Below are 19,019 nucleotides of genomic sequence, written 5' to 3'. Positions count from 1 at the left end.
ATGATGAGCCACAATCAGCACTGCTAGGCACATTTTTGTACATATCGACACAAGAGAAAAAAGAACAAAACAATGGGACACACAATATAAGTGTTTGTAGAAAAGGCAGGAGACCTTGTCTGCGTTTGCACAGTAATACATTATAATAATTACTGAGTTAAAGTGGGTAAAAGCCAATTAGTATATTTAAAAAATTAAATAAAAAACACTTTTTTTTTGTGGGGAAAAATCAATACTGCAAAGTCCAAATAAAATACTACACTGGTAATCAACTTTATTATCTGCAAGTCGCTTCTACCTAATGTTCAATGCTTCTCCTCACCACCCCATATAATTTGGACTAAGGCTTCTATTTTCAGCCAAAAGTTTCTATGTGCACACATCTGAAGAGACAGCTGAAATGAGAGGGTTAAAGATTTTATTCGGCATCACAGGAGAAGCTTTCAAGAAGTGAAAAAAAGAAATGAAAACACATGCAGCAAGAAAATGAGATTAATAAACAAACAATGACATCTACTAAACAAAGGTAGGTAAACTTATTACTAAAAATTATCGTTCACTGTGCCTTTTGTGAGAACTTTTACTGTGAGCATGTATGCAAAGCATAATTAAAGGTACAGTCTAGTCAAAACTAGATAATAAAAAATGCACTTTTAAACAACTTTCCCATTTACTTTTATCATCAAATTTGCTTTGTTCAATTGGTATTCTCTGTTTAAAGCTAAACCTAGGTAGGCTCATATGCTAATTTCTAAACCATTGAACCGCCTCTTATCTCAGTGCATTTTGACCGTTTTTTACAGTTAGACACTGCTAGTTCATTTGTGTCATATAGATAGCATTGTGCTAACTCCTGTGTAGTTATTTATGAGTCAGTGCTGATTGGATAAAATACAAGTCTGACAAAAGAACTGAAATAAGGGGGCAGTCTACAGAGGCTTAGATACAAGGTAATCACAGAGGTAAAAAGTATATTAATATAACTGAGATAAGGGGCAGTCTGCAGAGGCTTAGATGCAAGGTAATCACAGAGGTAAAAAGTATATTATTATAACTGTGTTGGTTGTGCAAAACTGAGGAATGGGTAATAAAAGGATTATTTATCTTTTAAAACAATACAAATTCTGGAGTAGTTTGTCCCTTTAAAGGGACAGTATACACTCATTTTCATATAACTGCATGTAATAGACACTACTATAAAGAATAAGATGCACAGATACTGATATAAAAATCCAGTATAAAACTGTTTAAAAACTTACTTAGAAGCTGTCACTTTGGCTCTGTTGAAAAGGTAGCTGGAAAGCCCACTGCAAGTGGCAAATAAGACACTCCCCCCCTCCCCCTTCTTTTGCATATGAAAAGACCCTTTACACAAACAGGAGCAAGCTGGAGAAGGTAGCTGACTGTATTCACATAAAACTTTGGGGCTTGGTTAGAAGTCTGAAAATCAGAGCAATGTTATTTAAAAATAAGCAAAACTATACATTAATTAAAAAAAAAAACTTTATGGGCTATATAAATAGATTATCTACAAAACATTTATGCAAAGAAAAAATGAGTGTATAATGTCCCTTTAAGTACACAAAAAAACAGTGTACATGTGAAGCATACTTAAGTACACTGCATGTGCTCAGAGCTGGTATTGCATGGGAAATGACTCAGCATGTGTCATGTACACAACCTCTGGCTCTCTTCGCAGATACACTTTTTAAAATTAGTTTTTATGCTCCTATTAGGAAAGGTAAATTTAAACAGTGAAATATTTTTTCTAGAGCATTTTTGCTAATGCATGTGTATTGGAAAAATGATTCTATTCAAAATAGAAATGCAATGTTGCACATTTTGCTGGAATGTCCCTTTAAGATGGCTAACTTGTATTTTAAATTCTGACTCTAAAGCTAAATAATATATAGTTTTATAGCAAGGCATTGTATATTTGTTGTGTTCTGGAATAAATTAAAGTTCATGGGCGCGATCCGATATAGATCGCAGTTTGCGGCGCAAGCGAGGGAACCGGCGTCGCCCGCAGTTTCAGCTCGCAACTCGAGCTATCCCATATAAGTCGCCGTCAGATGCTAACGTGCCGTAAGTCTGACAAACCAGCGATGTCCAGAAATCTGCGTAAGTACAAATTTCTGGCGTCGCCAGTGACTTGCGGCACGTTAGAAACTGGCGGCGCCTATAAAACCTGACTAAAGTCTAAAACACCCGCACTGTCTAACACGCCTCTCTAACATAGCCCGCACTGTCTAACCCTCTATCCGCTATCCCCCCTCACTATCCTAACAATAAAAAAGCTATTAACCCCTAAACCGCCGCTCCCGTACCCTGCCGCAACCTAATAAAGTTATTAACCCCTAAACCGCCGCTCCCGTACCCCGCCGCCAGCTATATTATATCTATAACCCCCTAAAGTGAGCCCCTAACACCGCCGCCATCTATATTAAAATTATTAACCCCCAATGTAAGCCCCTTACACCGCCGCCATCTCTATTAAAATGATTAACCCCTAATTTAATCTACCTACCCCGCCGCCAGCTATATTATCTATGTTAACCCTAAGTATATTATAGTTAATATAGGTATTACATTATATATATTAACTATATTAACCCTAATTATATTAGGGTTAATATAGTTAATATAGTTACTATAGTATTTATATTAACTATATTAACTCTATCTAACCCTAACACCCCTAACTAAATTTATATTAAATTAATCTAATTCATTTATAAACTAAAATATTCCTATTTAAATCTAAATACTTACCTATAAAATAAACCCTAAGATAGCTACAATATAATTAATAATTACATTGTAGCTATGTTAGGGTTAATATTTATTTTACAGGTAAATTGTTAATTATTTTAACTAGGTATAATAGCTATTAAATAGTTATTAACTATTTAATATCTACCTAGTTAAAGTAATTACCCAATTACCTGTAAAATAAATCCTAACCTAAGTTACAAATACACCTACACTATCAATAAATTAAATAAACTACAAACATCTATCTAAAAATACAATTAAATTAACTAAACTAAATTACAAAAAAAAACAAACACTAAATTACAAAAAATAAAAAAAGATTACAAGATTTTTAAGCTAATTACACCTATTCTAAGCCCCCTAATAAAATAATAAACCCCCAAAATAAAAAAAATTCCCTGCCCTATTCTAAATTAAACAAATTTCAAAGCTCTTTACCTTACCAGCCCTTAAAAGGGCCTTTTGTGGGGCATGCCCCAAAGAATTCAGCTCTTTTGCATACAAATACAATACCCCCCCCATTACAACCCACCACCCACATACCCCTATTCTAAAACCACCCAAACCCCCCTTAAAAAAGCCTAACACTACCCCCCTGAAGATCTCCCTACCTTGTCTTCACCACACCGGGCCGAACTCCTGATCCGATCCGGGCGATGTCTTCCTCCAAGCGGCAAAGAAGAATTCTTCCTCCGGCGATGTCTTCCTCCAAGCGGCAAAGAAGAATTCTTCCTCCGGTGACGTCTTCCTCCAAGCGGCAGCAAAGTCTTCATTCTTCCGGCGGCATCTTCAATCTTCTTTCTTCGCTCCGCCGCTGCGGAGCATCCATCCCGGCCGACTACTGAACTTGGAATGAGGTACCTTTAAATGACGTCATCCAAGATGGCGTCTGCCGAATTCCGATTGGCTGATAGGATTCTATCAGCCAATCGGAATTAAGTTAAAAAAATCTGATTGGCTGATTGAATCAGCCAATCAGATTCAAGTTCAATCCGATTGGCTGATCCAATCAGCCAATCAGATTGAGCCAATCGGATTGAACTTGAATCTGATTGGCTGATTCAATCAGCCAATCAGATTTTTTTAACTTAATTCCGATTGGCTGATAGAATCCTATCAGCCAATCGGAATTCGGCGGACGCCATCTTGGATGACGTCATTTAAAGGTACCTCATTCCAAGTTCAGTAGTCGGCCGGGATGGATGCTCCGCAGCGGCGGAGCGAAGAAAGAAGATTGAAGATGCCGCCGGAAGAATGAAGACTTTGCTGCCGCTTGGAGGAAGACGTCGCCGGAGGAAGAATTCTTCTTTGCCGCTTGGAGGAAGACATCGCCGGAGGAAGAATTCTTCTTTGCCGCTTGGAGGAAGACATCGCCCGGATCGGATCAGGAGTTCGGCCCGGTGTGGTGAAGACAAGGTAGGGAGATCTTCAGGGGGGTAGTGTTAGGGGTGTTAGGGTTAGATAGAGTTAATATAGTTAATATAAATACTATAGTAACTATATTAACTATATTAACCCTAATATAATTAGGGTTAATATAGTTAATATATATAATGTAATACCTATATTAACTATAATATACTTAGGGTTAACATAGATAATATAGCTGGCGGCGGGGTAGGTAGATTAAATTAGGGGTTAATCATTTTAATAGAGATGGCGGCGGTGTAAGGGGCTTACATTAGGGGTTAATAATATTAATATAGCTGGCGGCGGTATAGGGGGATTAGATTAGGGGTTAATAATTTTTATATAGGTGGCGGCGGTGTAAGGGGTCAGATTAGGGGATAGATAAGGTAGATGACAGCGGTGTAAGGGGTTCTAATTAGGGGATAGATAAGGTAGATGGCGGCGGTTTTAGGGGCTCACAGTAGGGGGTTAGTTTATGTAGATGGCGGCGGGGTCCGGGAGCGGCGGTTTAGGGGTTAATAACTTTATTAGGGATTTCGGGGGGGATCGCGGTTGACAGGTAGATAGACATTGCACATGCGTTAGGTGTTAGGTTTATTTTAGCAGATCGCAGTTGACAGGGAGATAGACATTGCGCATGCGTTAGGTGTTAGGTTTATTTTAGCTGCCAGTTTAGGGAGTTACGGGGCTCCAATAGTCAGTGTAAGGCTTCTTACGGCTGCTTTTAGTGGCGAGGTGAAAATGGAGTAAGTTTTCTCCATTTTCGCCACGTAAGTCCTTACGCTGCATATTGGATACCAAACTGCGCGGGTTTGGTATACCTGCCTATAGCCCAAAAAACTACGGGCGACGGCAGAAATATACGCGCGTAACTTCTAGGTTACGCCGTATATAGGATACCAAACCCGCGCAAATATTGGCGTCGCCGGCTTTTGCGGGCGACGATTTTTATCGGATCGACCCCCATGTGTCACCCGTACTACTAGCTTTTAGATACAGTTTATATCAGACTGTGTTTAGCATATAATATTGTGTGCAGTGTTGTCTTACCACCACAGAGGGCGCTGCGGCATTTGACTGCACTCACTGTCTCACTACCATGAACTTTCTGTGTGTGCTGCAGACACAAGCCATGTGCATTGCAATCAGGTAAGATCAGCCATTAGATTATCTATATATATATATATATATATATATATATATATATATATATATATATATATATATAAACCTCACTAGCTGCACACACACACACATGTAACATATAATAATTATACACTAATGATTTGTTTAGCAGCATTAGTAAGCCACCTGCTACTGCATTACACAGAACATACAAATACAACTATCTCACTAGAACTGCACACATGTGTAACATATAATTATACACTAATGATTTGTTTAGCAGCATTAGTAAGCCACCTGCTACTGCATTACACAGAACATACAAACACAACTAGATTTAAATGTTAAAGGGATAATCCAAATACAATTGAAATGTGCATCTTTATTTTTCTGTTTGAAAACAAGCATTTTTGTAATATAGACATTAGAAAACTCTTTTAGAAAAATTTATGTTTTATATGAGAGATGTTACTGTTAAGTGTATGAAATATACAGACATTAGCAAACAAACTGCATCTGCTTGTGACTTTCTCATATAATGGTGTAGCAGTACTAGAATGGTGGGAGCTGTATTTTAATTGCTTTGATGCTGTTCAGAAGCCTGGCAGGGGTTAATATTTTGTGTTGTTTTTGGTGTGGGTTACAGTATTTTTGCAGTTTAAAACAACTATGTCCTGCAATGTAGATGCTGAAGGGTTAATAATGTAACCCTTGCTTGTTTAATTTGGCCCTACATTGAAAAAGTATTATTCATATGCAAGTGAGCTGTAAGGGTATTTTATTTAACATGCATTACAAAATATTTTAAGGTAATTAGTGATTTTAATCTAATTTTCTTGCTGCAAATGTTTTAATTTACTTTTTGAAATGATTCTACTGTGATCAAAATCTTTAACGTAAATTAAAAGACTTGCAGCAAGAAACTGAGATTAAATCCCTATTCCCTAAAAAATAATCCTTGTTAACAGTCCCTTTAATATCAGTTGCCAATTGTTTTGATCTAGGGCAGTGGTTTTCAAACCTGTCCCCAGGCCTCCCCAACAGGCCAGATTTTCTGGATTACCTTGGATGAGAGCAGGTAAATAACCATCAGCCAGATTACGAGTTTTGCGTTATGAGCGGCTCGCTACTAACTTGCAAGTTATTTCCACCGCTCACCTTTAATAGCGCTGCTATTACAGGTTTGCAAAAACCCGGCCGTTAGCAGGCAATATGGCAGCGTTGAGCTCCATATCGCACACAAATACCAGCGCTGCTTTGAGCTGGTTTTACGTGCTCGTGCACGATTTCCCCAGAGACATCAATGGGGAGAGCCGGCTTTAAAAAAAGCCTAACACCTGCAATAAAGGAGCGTAAAGCTCCGTAACGCAGCCCCATTGATTCCTATGGGAAAAGAAAATTTATGTTTACACCGAACACCCTAACATAAACCCTGAGTCTAAACACCCCTAATATTTTGCCCCCGACATCGCCGACACCTACATTACAATTTTTAACCCCTAATCTGCCGCCCCCAATGTTGCTGCCACCTACCTACACTTATTAACCCCTAATCTACTGCCCCCAATGTCACCGCCATCTACATAAATTTAATAAACCCTAATCTGCCGCCCCCAACGTCGCCACCACTATACTAAAGTTATTAACCCCTAAACCTCTGGCCTCTCACATCACTAATACTAAATAAATATATTAACCCCTAAACCTAAGTCTAACCCTAACACCCCTAACTTTAATATAATTAAAATAAATCTAAATAAAAATTACTATCATTAACTAAATAATACCTATTTAAAACTAAATACTTACCTATAAAATAAACCCTAAGCTTGCTACAATATAACTAATAGTTACATTGTAGCTAGCTTAGGTTTTATTTTTATTTAACAGCTAAGTTTGTATTTATTTTAACTAGGTAGACTAGTTAGTAAATAGTTATTAACTATTTACTATCTAGTTAAAATAAATAAAAAAATAATTTACCTGTAAAATAAAACAACCTGCCTCACACTAACACCTAACATTACACTAAAATTAAATAAATTACATTAATTAAATACAATTAACTAAATTACAAAAAAATAAACACTAAATTACACAAAATAAAAAAATAAATGATCAAATATTTAAACTAATTACATCTAATCTAATAGCCCTATCAAAATAAAAAAGCCCCCCTCCCAAATAAAAAACCCCTAGCCTAAACTAAACTGCCAATAGTCCTTAAAAGGGCCTTTTGCGGGACATGGTCCCAAATAAATCTGATCTTTTTTGCCTGTAATAAAAAAATAAAATACAAACAACTTCTATGGAAGTCCCATTGAAAAATGACTTTTTGAAAGGTGTTGTAGTTACGTTGCGTGACGAACAAAAAAGTGTGCGGTACAGCTGTACTTACAAGACTCGTAATAGCAGCGGTAGTGAAAAAGCAGCGTTATACTCATAACGCAAAACTCGTAATCTAGCCGAAAGTCTAATAAAAAATTATTTAAAAAAAATATTGCACAAAAAACCTTTTAAGGGTTCAAAAGATATGAGATCTCGGGTGCTAGAAAAAAAAGGCAGGCAAATGGCTTTGACATTGAGACACATACATTGCAAAAGATGTTTTTGTGTATGTATATATATATATATATATATATATAAAAATATGTATACATATATATTATTGTATTTATATGTGTATATATGTATTTACAGTCATATATATACACATATAAAAACATTAAAGTGACAGGCCTCAAATTTCCTGCAAGGCTATTGGCTAAGAGGTGGAAACGTCACCTCAGTCAAATACCGTTCTGCCGAAGGTTGCCTTAGCAGCTCAGTGTGGCAAATGCTGCAAACAAAAAAAGGAGCTTTCAGCATGAAGTATTTTATACGTCATGAATGAAAGTCCCCTTTATTTGTTCCAATGGTAAATCCTAGCGTTTCACAAACGCTAGGATTTACCATCACTTTAATATATATGTACACACATATAGACATATATGCTTTAAAGAGGCATAACACACATTGAGATCACAATATAAAATGTTTAGTTATGCAACTTTGCAATATACTTTTTATTTTGCACCATTTACTGTAATTTAAAGGGGCATGCAACCCAAGGTTTTTCTGTCTTTCATGATTCAGTATAGAGCATGAGATTTTAACCCACCTTGGTGCTAAGCTTTTTTAGTTGTTTTTTTTTGTTTTATATTTTCTAAAATATATATTTATTTTTTTACTTTTTTTTTCAGATCCCCAAGACTTACCCTGTTGGAAAGGTTAGACGATTACCTTTCCAACAGTGGGCCTTGGGGGTCTGTAGCTGCTTAGATGCCTGAGATACAGGCTTCTAAGCAGCATGCCCCCTGCTTCGATATTTAACATTGTTAATGTTAAATAAAGTTGCGTGGTGATGTCATCAAGTCATTGCGCGTGACATCACCGTGCATAATGTGAAGCCCCGGTGATGCCTGTCACTATGCAGGCCCAATCACCGGGGTAGGAGCGGGTGGGAGCCCCCAGATCTCCCTTAAGGTGGGAGAGTGCTAGCGACCGCTCTGAGCCGTCGTTAGCACCAGAGTGGGAAACCCTGTGACAGCTCAGAGCCGTTGTTAGCACTCAAGGGGTTAAACAATTTCTCTTTTTCATGACACAATGAGTCCACGGATCATCTTAATTACTAATGGAATATTCACCTCCTGTTCAGCAGGAGGCGGCAAAGAGCACCACAGCAAAGCTGTTAAATAGCTCCTCCCTTCCCTCCCACTCCAGTTATTCTCTTTGCTTACGTTAGTGCTAGGAAGTGGTAAAGTGAGTTGTTAGATAAAATTCTTCAATCAAGAGTTTATTATTTTTAAGGTAGTGCAAGATTGTGCTGCTTTGTCCTAGAGTGTAGCCGTAGTCCATATCAGTCTCTTCAGTAGAGCAGTGGTGGCTTTAGAGCAATAGGAACTTGTGGGACATAATTCTCACTGCGCCTCCCATGTAATTTACTCAGACTTTTTTATTTCTCCACAGGTCGATGTGAGGGATAGGACCTCTCAAGCCTGTGAGCTGCCTTGCTGTCAGGCAGATATGAGGTAAGTGCTGCTTTTTTATTCTGGGGCCAAGGAAACAAAGCATCTCACAGATAAAGGTGTGAACATTTATTGGAAAAATGAACATATAAGGCTCATACAGGAAGGGGCGCTTTATGTTTGGGGACTACAGACTCTTCTAGACTGGAGAGGATTTTAGACAGCCATATCTGCAGGCACTGGGGCTGGGAGTAAAGCTTTTTCATTTGCTCTGGTGGTTTGTGTCTCCCGACGGCTTTACTTAGCAAACAGGCCGATCGGGAGATGAGGTGCATATAGTAACGCCCACGATGGGCTTCAGTTCAGTAGCGTGTCACTAGAAGCGCATGGTTTCCAGTAAAGCAGGCGTTTCTAGCATTATCCGTTGGCACTATTCTTATTGCTGAGGTCCGGATCGTTCCTGCACCACAAGGAAAGGGACATTGACTCCTGTTTAGCAGTCAGGTAGGCACCTCAGCAGGGTTACTGAGGTGTAAAGGTGTCTGTAGTGTTCAAATTGTGATATTTTCATAATTGACATAGTTGGGTAAAAAAGTTACCTGTTTAAATTTAAAGACACAGTAACGTTTTTTCATTACAAAAATTTTAATTCATTTTTGAGGTATTTTTATTTATTAATTTACTCATTGTGAACAATATGGACCAAGGAGACTTGCAAGATGTCACTTGCTCCTTGTGTTTTGATGCAAATGTGGAGCCACCTATCCCTTTCTGTCCCTCATGTATTGAGAGGACTTTAAATTATAGGGCAAATATTTTTTCTGAGCAAAATTTTTCTAAAGCCGATACTGTCCAAGAGTCTTATGACGAGGTTCAAAATATGCCGCAGCTTTCTCCCCAAGCGTCCCAAATTTTACCGCCCTCACAAGCAGTGCCCTGCACTTCTGCTCTAGCTCCCGCTGGAGTTACCTTAAAAGACATAGCTTCTCTCATGATACGTTGTCTGCTTTTCCAATGTTTCAGGGAAAGCGTAAAAAGGAAAATCAGACATTTAGTAAGCAAGGTTTCTGATGCAATTGTTGCAATTTCGGAGGTGCCCTCCCAGAATACGGAAGAGGAGGATACCGCTGTAGCATCTGAAGGAGAAATTTCAGATTCAGAAAGTGTAATTCCTCTGGCTGATTCTGAGGTTGTATCTTTTAGGTTTAAGCTAGAACACCTCCGTCTGTTACTTAGGGAGGTTTTAGTTACTTTAGACGACAGTGACTCCACGGTAGTGGTTGTTCCTAAGAAGTCTAGTAAGCTGAACAAATATTTAGAGGTTGCTTCCTCGACAGATGTGTTTCCGGTCCCTGACCGAGCTTATGAAATAATTGCTAAGGAATGGGAGAGACCGGGCATACCTTTTTCTCCCTCTCCTATTTTTAAGAAGATGTTTTCCATAGCCGACTCTAACAAAGAGGCTTGGCAAACAATGCCTAAGGTTGAAGGGGCCATTTCTACCTTAGCTAAGAGAACTACTATTCCCATAGAGGATAGTTGTACCTTCAAAGATCCTATGGACAAAAAGTTAGAGGGTTTACTCACACTGTACACCAGGGCCTGCAATGACAACCAACTGTGTGTATTGCTACCATCACTAGTGCGGCGGTGTATTGCTTTGATGCACTGTCTGAGGCTCTCAGGACAGAAACTTCTTTGAATGAGATCCAGGATAGAATAAAGGCTCTTAAATCCCAAGCTCCCGAGATACGGGTCCAGGTCCAGGGACCCCCAGACGGAGATGATAGATGCTCTGGTGGTCCCTTGGACCTTCAGTCTAGCATACCTATTTCCTCCGTTTGCTCTTCTTCCTCGGGTCATTGCTCTAATCAAACAGGAGAGGGCATCGGTGATCCTCATAGCTCCAGCTTGGCCTCGCAGGATTTGGTATGCAGATCTGGTGGAGTAGGCATCTCTGCCACCTTGGAGACTTCTGAGGAAGGACCTTCTAATTCAGGGGCCCTTTCTTCACCCAAATCTAGTTTCTCTGAAGCTGACTGCTTGGAGATTGAACGCTAAATTTTATCCAAGCGGGAGTTTTCTGACTCTGTCATAGAGACCATGATTCAGACTCGTAAGCCTGTAACTAGAAAGATTTACCATAAAATTTGGCGTAAATATCTCTATTTGTGTGAATCCAAGGGCTACTCATGGTTGTTTTTTCCTTTCTATCCTTAACTTCTGTCGAATAACTGGAGTGGGAGGGAAGGGAGGAGCTATTTAACAGCTCTGCTGTGGTGCTCTTTGCTGCCTCCTGCTGACCAGGAGGTGAATATCCCATTAGTAATTAAGATGATCCGTGGACTCATTGTGTCAAAAAAGAAATACATTTATCAGGTAAGCATATATTTTCTTTCCAATTTACTTCTATTATCTAATTTGTTTTGTTCTCTTGGTATTCTTTAAAGAAAAGGATAACTAAGTATGTTCAGTAGCTGCTGATTGGTGGCTGCACATGTATACTTCACGTCATTGGCTCACCCAATGAATTTAATAGCTCCCAGTAGTGCATTGCTGCTTCTTCAAAAAAGGATATCAAGAGAATTAAGCAAATTAAATTATAGATGTAAAGTGGAAAGTTGTTTAAAATTGTATGCTCTGTTTCAGGGTTCTTCAAACTTTTCCCCCCAAGACCCAGTGCCATGATACCACATACCTTTAGGACCCAATTTTTATACTTGGTCTTGAAATAATTTTGTAAGAAATAAATAACATGATAGCTGCAATTTTTGGCAAAGAAACTAAAATATGTGCATGCTTTTTTCCTGATTATAGTCAAATATGAAAGCGTTGTAAAACGTAATAACACACACACTCTCATACAACACACATACCACACACTCTCATACAACACACATTTTCATGTAACACACATACCACACACTCTCATACAACACACACACTTTCATATAACACACATACCACACACACTCTCATACAACACACACTTTCATATAACACACACTCACCCCATACACTCTTACAACACACACATACACACACACTTTCATAACACACGCATACCACACACACACTCTCATATAACACACACACCACACACTCTCATACAACACACATTTTCATGTAACACAAATACCACACACACTCTCATACAACACACACTTTCATATAACACACATACCACATACACTATCATATAATACACACTCACCCCATACACTCTTACAACACACAAATACACACACTTTCATAACACATGCATATCACACACACACACACACTCATACAACACACATACCACACACTCTCTCATATAACACACACTTTCATATAACACACATACCACACACTCTCTCATATAACACACACTTTCATATAACACACATACCACACACACTCACCCCATACACTCTTACAACACACACATACACACACACTTTCATACCACACACACACTTTCATACCACACACACACTCTCATACAACACACACACCACACACTCTCATACAACACACATTTTCATGTAACACACATACCATACCACACACACTCTCATACAACACACACTTTCATATAACACACATACCACATACACTATCATACAACACACACACTTTCATATAATTCACACTCTTACAACACACATACACACACTTTCATAACACACGCATACCACACACACACACACACACTCCTACAACACACATACCACACACTCTCCCATATAACACACACACTAATACAACACACACACTCTCATACACAACACATGCACAGCACACACAAAATCTCATACAATACACCACACACACTCCTACAACACACACACAAGACCCAGTACACATGGTGTTGTGAACCAGTAATGGGTCCCGACCCATGGTTTGAAGAATCCTGCTCTATTTTAAATATGAAAGAAAAATGATGGGTTTCATGTCCCTTTAAAGGGACAATCTATTTGAAATTAAACTTTCATGATTCAGATAGGGCATGCAATTTTAAACAACTTTCCAATTTACTTCTATTATCTAATTTGCTCAATTCTTTAGATATCCTTTGTTGAACAAATAGAAATGCACATGTGTGAGCTAATCACACAAGGCCTCTATGTGCAGCAACCAATCAGCAGCTACTGAGCATATCTAGATATACTTTTCAGCAAGTGATATCAAGAAAATGAAGCAAATTAGGTACAAGAAGTAAATTCGAAAGTGGTTTAAAATTACATGCTCTTTCTAAATAACGAAAGAAAAATATTGGGTTTCATGTCCCTTTAACTATGAATAATATGGGTTTTTACTATGCTGAAAATTGGAAATGCAGGCTTCAGACCTCAAATGATTAACAATAGTCTGTATATCTTTCTAATTGGCTTTAGCATGGACTTTGTGCTAACATAAAACAAGGAAAGGCATACTGACAGTATGATGTGACTTTGTGATAACATACATAAAACGAGGAAATGCCTACTGACAGTATGATGTGACTAGAGTGACTGTAGCTCCTCCAAATAAGGAAAATGGTAGTGAAATTTGGCCACTGGAAAACTTTCGCATAGACCATTACATTACAGGCAAAGCGGGCAAAATAATGAAAGTATAATGCAAAGTTGTTTTATTATTTATAATTAAATAATTCATGTTATAATCACAAAGTGTATCATGCCCATGTAACAGGGGACAGACTATTGCTGAACAGACTTTATCTAATTATTTTGCATATCCCCCAAGGCAGAACATACAGTGATCTGAGATGTCATTGCAGAAAATGCAGCATGTCTGCAGAAAGAACAGGACACATGCAGGAACTGTCAGCGATTTAACTTGTAAGTTTTCCTTATCACAGTGCATCCAGAGCAAAGTGCTGTTTGAAGTGAACAGTCAAATATGCAGTAGCGCTGCAAAGTAGCAGTGCATTTTTTTGCTAGCTTAAACTCACCCCTTAGCCTTTCCCAGTTTGCAAAGATGCTTTTTTCTGATTGTAAGACGTTCTTATGAGCAATGCACTTTTTTATTACTACATTTCTGTTAGACCAAAAACAAAGGAAATAGATGTATTCAAGAGACATTTTATCATTTCTTTGTTTTGTCTGCAGCTAATTTGCAATCCAATTTTCAACTATTGCACTATATTATAAAACTTAAAAAATTGCTTTATCCTCCAGTTAACCAACAAATTGCAATTGAACTGGTGCTTTAGTGTAACTGCCTAATTTAAAATTGCATTTTATTTAAAATTATGATCTGCAGAAAATGTTTCACTAAAAAATCTCATTGCAGAAAGTAAAAAAAAGTTCTGCCTCTGGGTGCATATCTAACTTTATACTCATTTATTTGATGTTGTTTTCTATTACAGAAACATGTCAAAGGGTCTATAAAGACATTACTGACCATGAAATGAGAAGATGCATAGGGGATTGCCAATCCCACACAATAATTGTTTGTGGTCACAGGTAAGCAGTTATGTTTTTTCTTGTTTAAATCACCCCACTGAGTAATTTCTTTTTAAATAGTTTTTTGTTTTTTTTGTTTATACAACATGCTTATATGGATGTGATACAGCAGGGGAGTGTTTGTTTCTGTTTATACAACATGCTTATATGGATGTGATACAGCAGGGGAGTGTTTGTTTCTGTTTATACAACATGCTTATATGGATGTGATACAGCAAGGGAGTGTTTGTTTCTGTTTATACAACATGCTTATATGGATGTGATACAGCAGGGGAGTGTTTGTTTCTGTCTATACAACATGCTTATATGGATGTGATACTGCAGGGGAGTGTTTGTTTCTGTTTATACAACATGCTTATATGGATGTGATACTGCAGGGGAGTGTTTATTTCTGTTTATACAACATGCTTATATGGATGTGATACAGCAGGGGAGTGTTTGTTTCTGTTTATACACCATGCTTATATGGATGTGATACAGCAGGGGAGTGTTTTATTTCTGTTTATACAACATGCTTATATGGATGTGATACAGCAGGGGCGTGTTTTATTTCTGTTTATACAACATGCTTATATGGATGTGATACAGCAGGGGAGTGTTTTATTTCTGTTTATACAACATGCTTATATGGATGTGATACAGCAGGGGAGTGTTTGTTTCTGTTTATACAACATGCTTATATGGATGTGATACAGCAGGGGAGTGTTTGTTTCTGTTTATACAGCATGCTTATATGGATGTGATACAGCAGGGGAGTGTTTTACTCACTTCCCTGATCCTCCCATGATCATAAATAGAGCAGCCATGTTGGAGTTTTCTCTGTGCTTGGATTGAGCTGACCCTTTGAAAGGAATGTTCCATTTTGATAGTGGTGCTTCTTTGTGACAGGATTTTTATTGCACTATCAACTAATATCAACTAAAATGTTAATGAATTATAAATCTTGTCTAAAAAGAAACATTCTTCAAACAAAGGAATGCTCCTGTCACAGGAACAATAAATGAAACTCACTTTACAATTTTCAGTGCTTCAGCAACATGCAACTTAAGATAAAACAATATATATTTCTTTAAAAGAGCATATTAGTAAAAAAATACATGCTCTAATTTGTTTTAATTCATTTTAAGACCATCAACCCTGCACTAACCCACAAAGGGGTTAAACACACAGTAGAAGTACCGCTTGGAACCACAGAGCACTGCTGATCCTGAGCGGAAGTGCTGCTGATCCAATAATGAGCGCTAGTCATTTAACTAGTATTTCTGATTAGATAAGCAGCAGTTGGCAGTTTTTGCTCTAGACCAGCAGTGCTCTGCAGGTACCAATCAGTACTTCCATTGTGTGTTTAAAGCCTTTGTGTCGGTTAATCTCACAGTAGCGCAGGGTCAATAGTCTTAAATTTACATTAAAGGATGTAATTTTTTTTTACTATTAATGCCCTTTTAAAGGGACAATAAACACCTTGAGATGGTAATATAAAATGATAAACTGTGTGTGTGTGTGTGTGTATATATATATATATATATATATATATATATATATATATATATATATACACATATACATATACTTTCATTATTTATTTTGTCCACTTTTCCTGTAATTCTATTCTGAAGTTGTGAGCTTTTCAGCTCCTGTTAGAAATGGAAGTGCAGAACACTGTTATATTCCACACAGCCATTGGCTGCACACTCTAGTGACAAATTTATAACTGTCCCTAATTGGCCACAGCAGATAATGTAACCTAAGTTACAACATGGCAGCTCCCATTGTTTTATAGACACTAAAATTTTACCCTTTGTGTTTGTTAATGTTAAACACCAAATAAAACTTTAAAAAATACATCTACATGTTATTCACAGACTAACCTTTTCTTTCAATGCTTCATTCTATCTAGCATTTATTTAGGGCTAGATTACAAGTGGAGTGCTAATTTATTTTGCGCGCCCGCAAGTAAGCAAATGTGCCCTTTTGCAGGCACGCAATAAATAACCAGCCATTAGAAGTGTCTGGTTATTGCTACTATATGCTTGTGGTAGCAACTATCGCTTATAAAATTAACCAGAGATCAGATCTCTGGTCAATTTTATAAATATGCCCCCAAAATACAGTGTAGTGTATTTTATAAAAAAAATACAAATTGTATTATTTTTATGTTTTAATAAAATAATTGCACTAGGTAGTATTTTGGGGGTAAAGTTGGTCGGAGTTGGGTGTTATATTTGCTGCAACGCTGAGCTACTTACCCCCTTCGCTGCACTTAGATTCTGAGCTTGCGTAATTTTACACTTGAGTTGTAATACCAGCTAATATTAGCGATCTCTGGTATTACTCAATGGAGCACTAATATTGCTTGCACGCAAGCAATATTTAGCACTTCACTTGTAATCTGGCTCTTAGTGTTTAATGTCCCTTTAAATAAGCAAGCACCTCACACAGCATGGGAGTATCACAGAAGTAAATAGAATACTGTCTTACTAAATGCTACTCTGCTATATCATTTTCCTTTGGGAAGGGAAGTGGGGATATGAAGATTTAGAATATGACAAATCTAGATAGCACATTACTTTATATTTTGTAAAAGGAAAAAAACACAATTGAAAAGGAAATAAACTGCACATTGTGACTTTCCCTCTTTTATCTCCAAAAGTCTAGGAACACAACCAAAAATTTAAATTACAACATAAGGTACGTTGCTAGTCTTTAAGGGGTTAAAGTATAGGTTCTAAGCATCCCATTGGCAGGTAGTGATCTGTTTGATTAGGAAGGAGCGTGGCCAAATATGTTAATATCTAGATGGAAATTGCATTGACATGAGAATTTATGGAAGTTAAAAATACAATTCTTTTTTAGTATTCATCACAACCTTGAAGTTGAAATAAAGGCATGTTATTTTTTTTTTGTCAGATTTACTTTTTTAGTTCTACAAATTAAAGTTCTGCTGTAGACTAAGCAATTAGCACAGAATGCCCATGTTTATGTAATATTTGTTTTTATTTTTACAGGCCGGTGCCAAATTCAAGATCATAGAACAGATACAGATGGACATCATATTATATTTTTGTTGTTCTGTCAACATTATTGTGCATCTGCATTATACTTGTACCCTAGGCCTATACTATAAGTTATTCTCTGGTTTATTACAATGTCATATTTAAAATGTTTTAATACCTGGAAAATTTGAAACCTAAGAAAAGTTTAAATTACTTTTGTAAGAGTCAATGTTGTTGTTTTTATGGAGTCATTTCTAAAGGATTTTTTGGTGAATATTTTTATCTTCATACAGTATTGAGGTTAACAGATCATATTTACCAGACAGGCAAAGGCTAATTTTATTAAAATCAGTAAAAGTATGAAATCAATAAAAAATAAATATGATTTTTTTCTAGTTTAACTTCTGGTAACAATTGCAGTTAGTTATATACAATAATTATTTTTTATAACTGCACAGAAATGGAGATATCTGTAAAACAAATATTCATAAAGAAAATAATCAATTAAAATGACGGCCAAAAAAGACTGAAAGGGAGGTAAGAACATGAAACATAATAACCATGGGCAGAACTGAAGACTGATTTATAAGTGGAATGCCTTAAAGGGGTGTGCTGTAAAAAGGGGCCATACTGTACCTGAGATAATGATATTAGTGTTATAATATAACTCTAATATAAGAATACATCAAGTATTCAACTTAAAGGGATACTAAACCCATTGATTTGCTTTTATGATTCAGATAGAGCATGCTATTTTCTAATGTACTCCTATTATCATTTTTTCTTCGTTCTCTTGCTATCTTTATTTGAAAAAGCAGAAATGTAAGATTAGGAGCTGGCCCATTTTTGATTTAGCACCTGGGTAGCGCTTACATATTGGTAGCTACATTTAGCCACCAATCAGCAAGCGATACCCTTGTGCTGAACAAAAAATGGTCTCTTGAACTTACTTTCCTGCTTTTTCGAATAAAAATAGGAAGAAAACGGAAAAAAAATTGATAATAGGAGTAAGCTAGAAAATTGATTAAAATTGCATGCTTTGCCTGAATCATGAAAGAAAAAATGTGGGTTTAGTGTCCCTTTAATATATTACCGGTCATAATATTAGTTTTATATATGAATATATATTACCTCAGATAATGCATGGATACAACTTTAAGATCAATTAAATTCATACAAACAACTTACATAGATAAACTTTTGCAGGAAAAAAACATTTTATTATTAATTTGTAAATATGATTGACGTAAATAATA

General features: G+C 37.0%; 1 long non-coding RNA gene across 2 annotated transcripts; it reads left to right on the top strand.

Annotated features, from left to right (window-relative positions):
- Positions 1-297: 297 nt before the first annotated feature.
- On the top strand, positions 298-17,978 carry LOC128659560 (uncharacterized). 2 transcript variants are annotated; one of them, XR_008402427.1, is made up of 5 exons: positions 298-526; positions 14,049-14,143; positions 14,674-14,770; positions 17,421-17,458; positions 17,776-17,978. It is a non-coding gene; the product is annotated as an uncharacterized LOC128659560 (long non-coding RNA). The 2 variants fall into 2 exon arrangements; XR_008402426.1 differs by lacking the exon at positions 17,421-17,458.
- Positions 17,979-19,019: the final 1,041 nt, after the last annotated feature.

The sequence above is a fragment of the Bombina bombina genome, chromosome 5 (genome assembly GCF_027579735.1).
Source record: "Bombina bombina isolate aBomBom1 chromosome 5, aBomBom1.pri, whole genome shotgun sequence".
Classification (NCBI taxonomy): Eukaryota; Metazoa; Chordata; class Amphibia; order Anura; family Bombinatoridae; genus Bombina; species Bombina bombina.
Note: the sequence above shows the minus strand (reverse complement) of the source record. Positions and strands in the feature narration are given on the sequence as shown.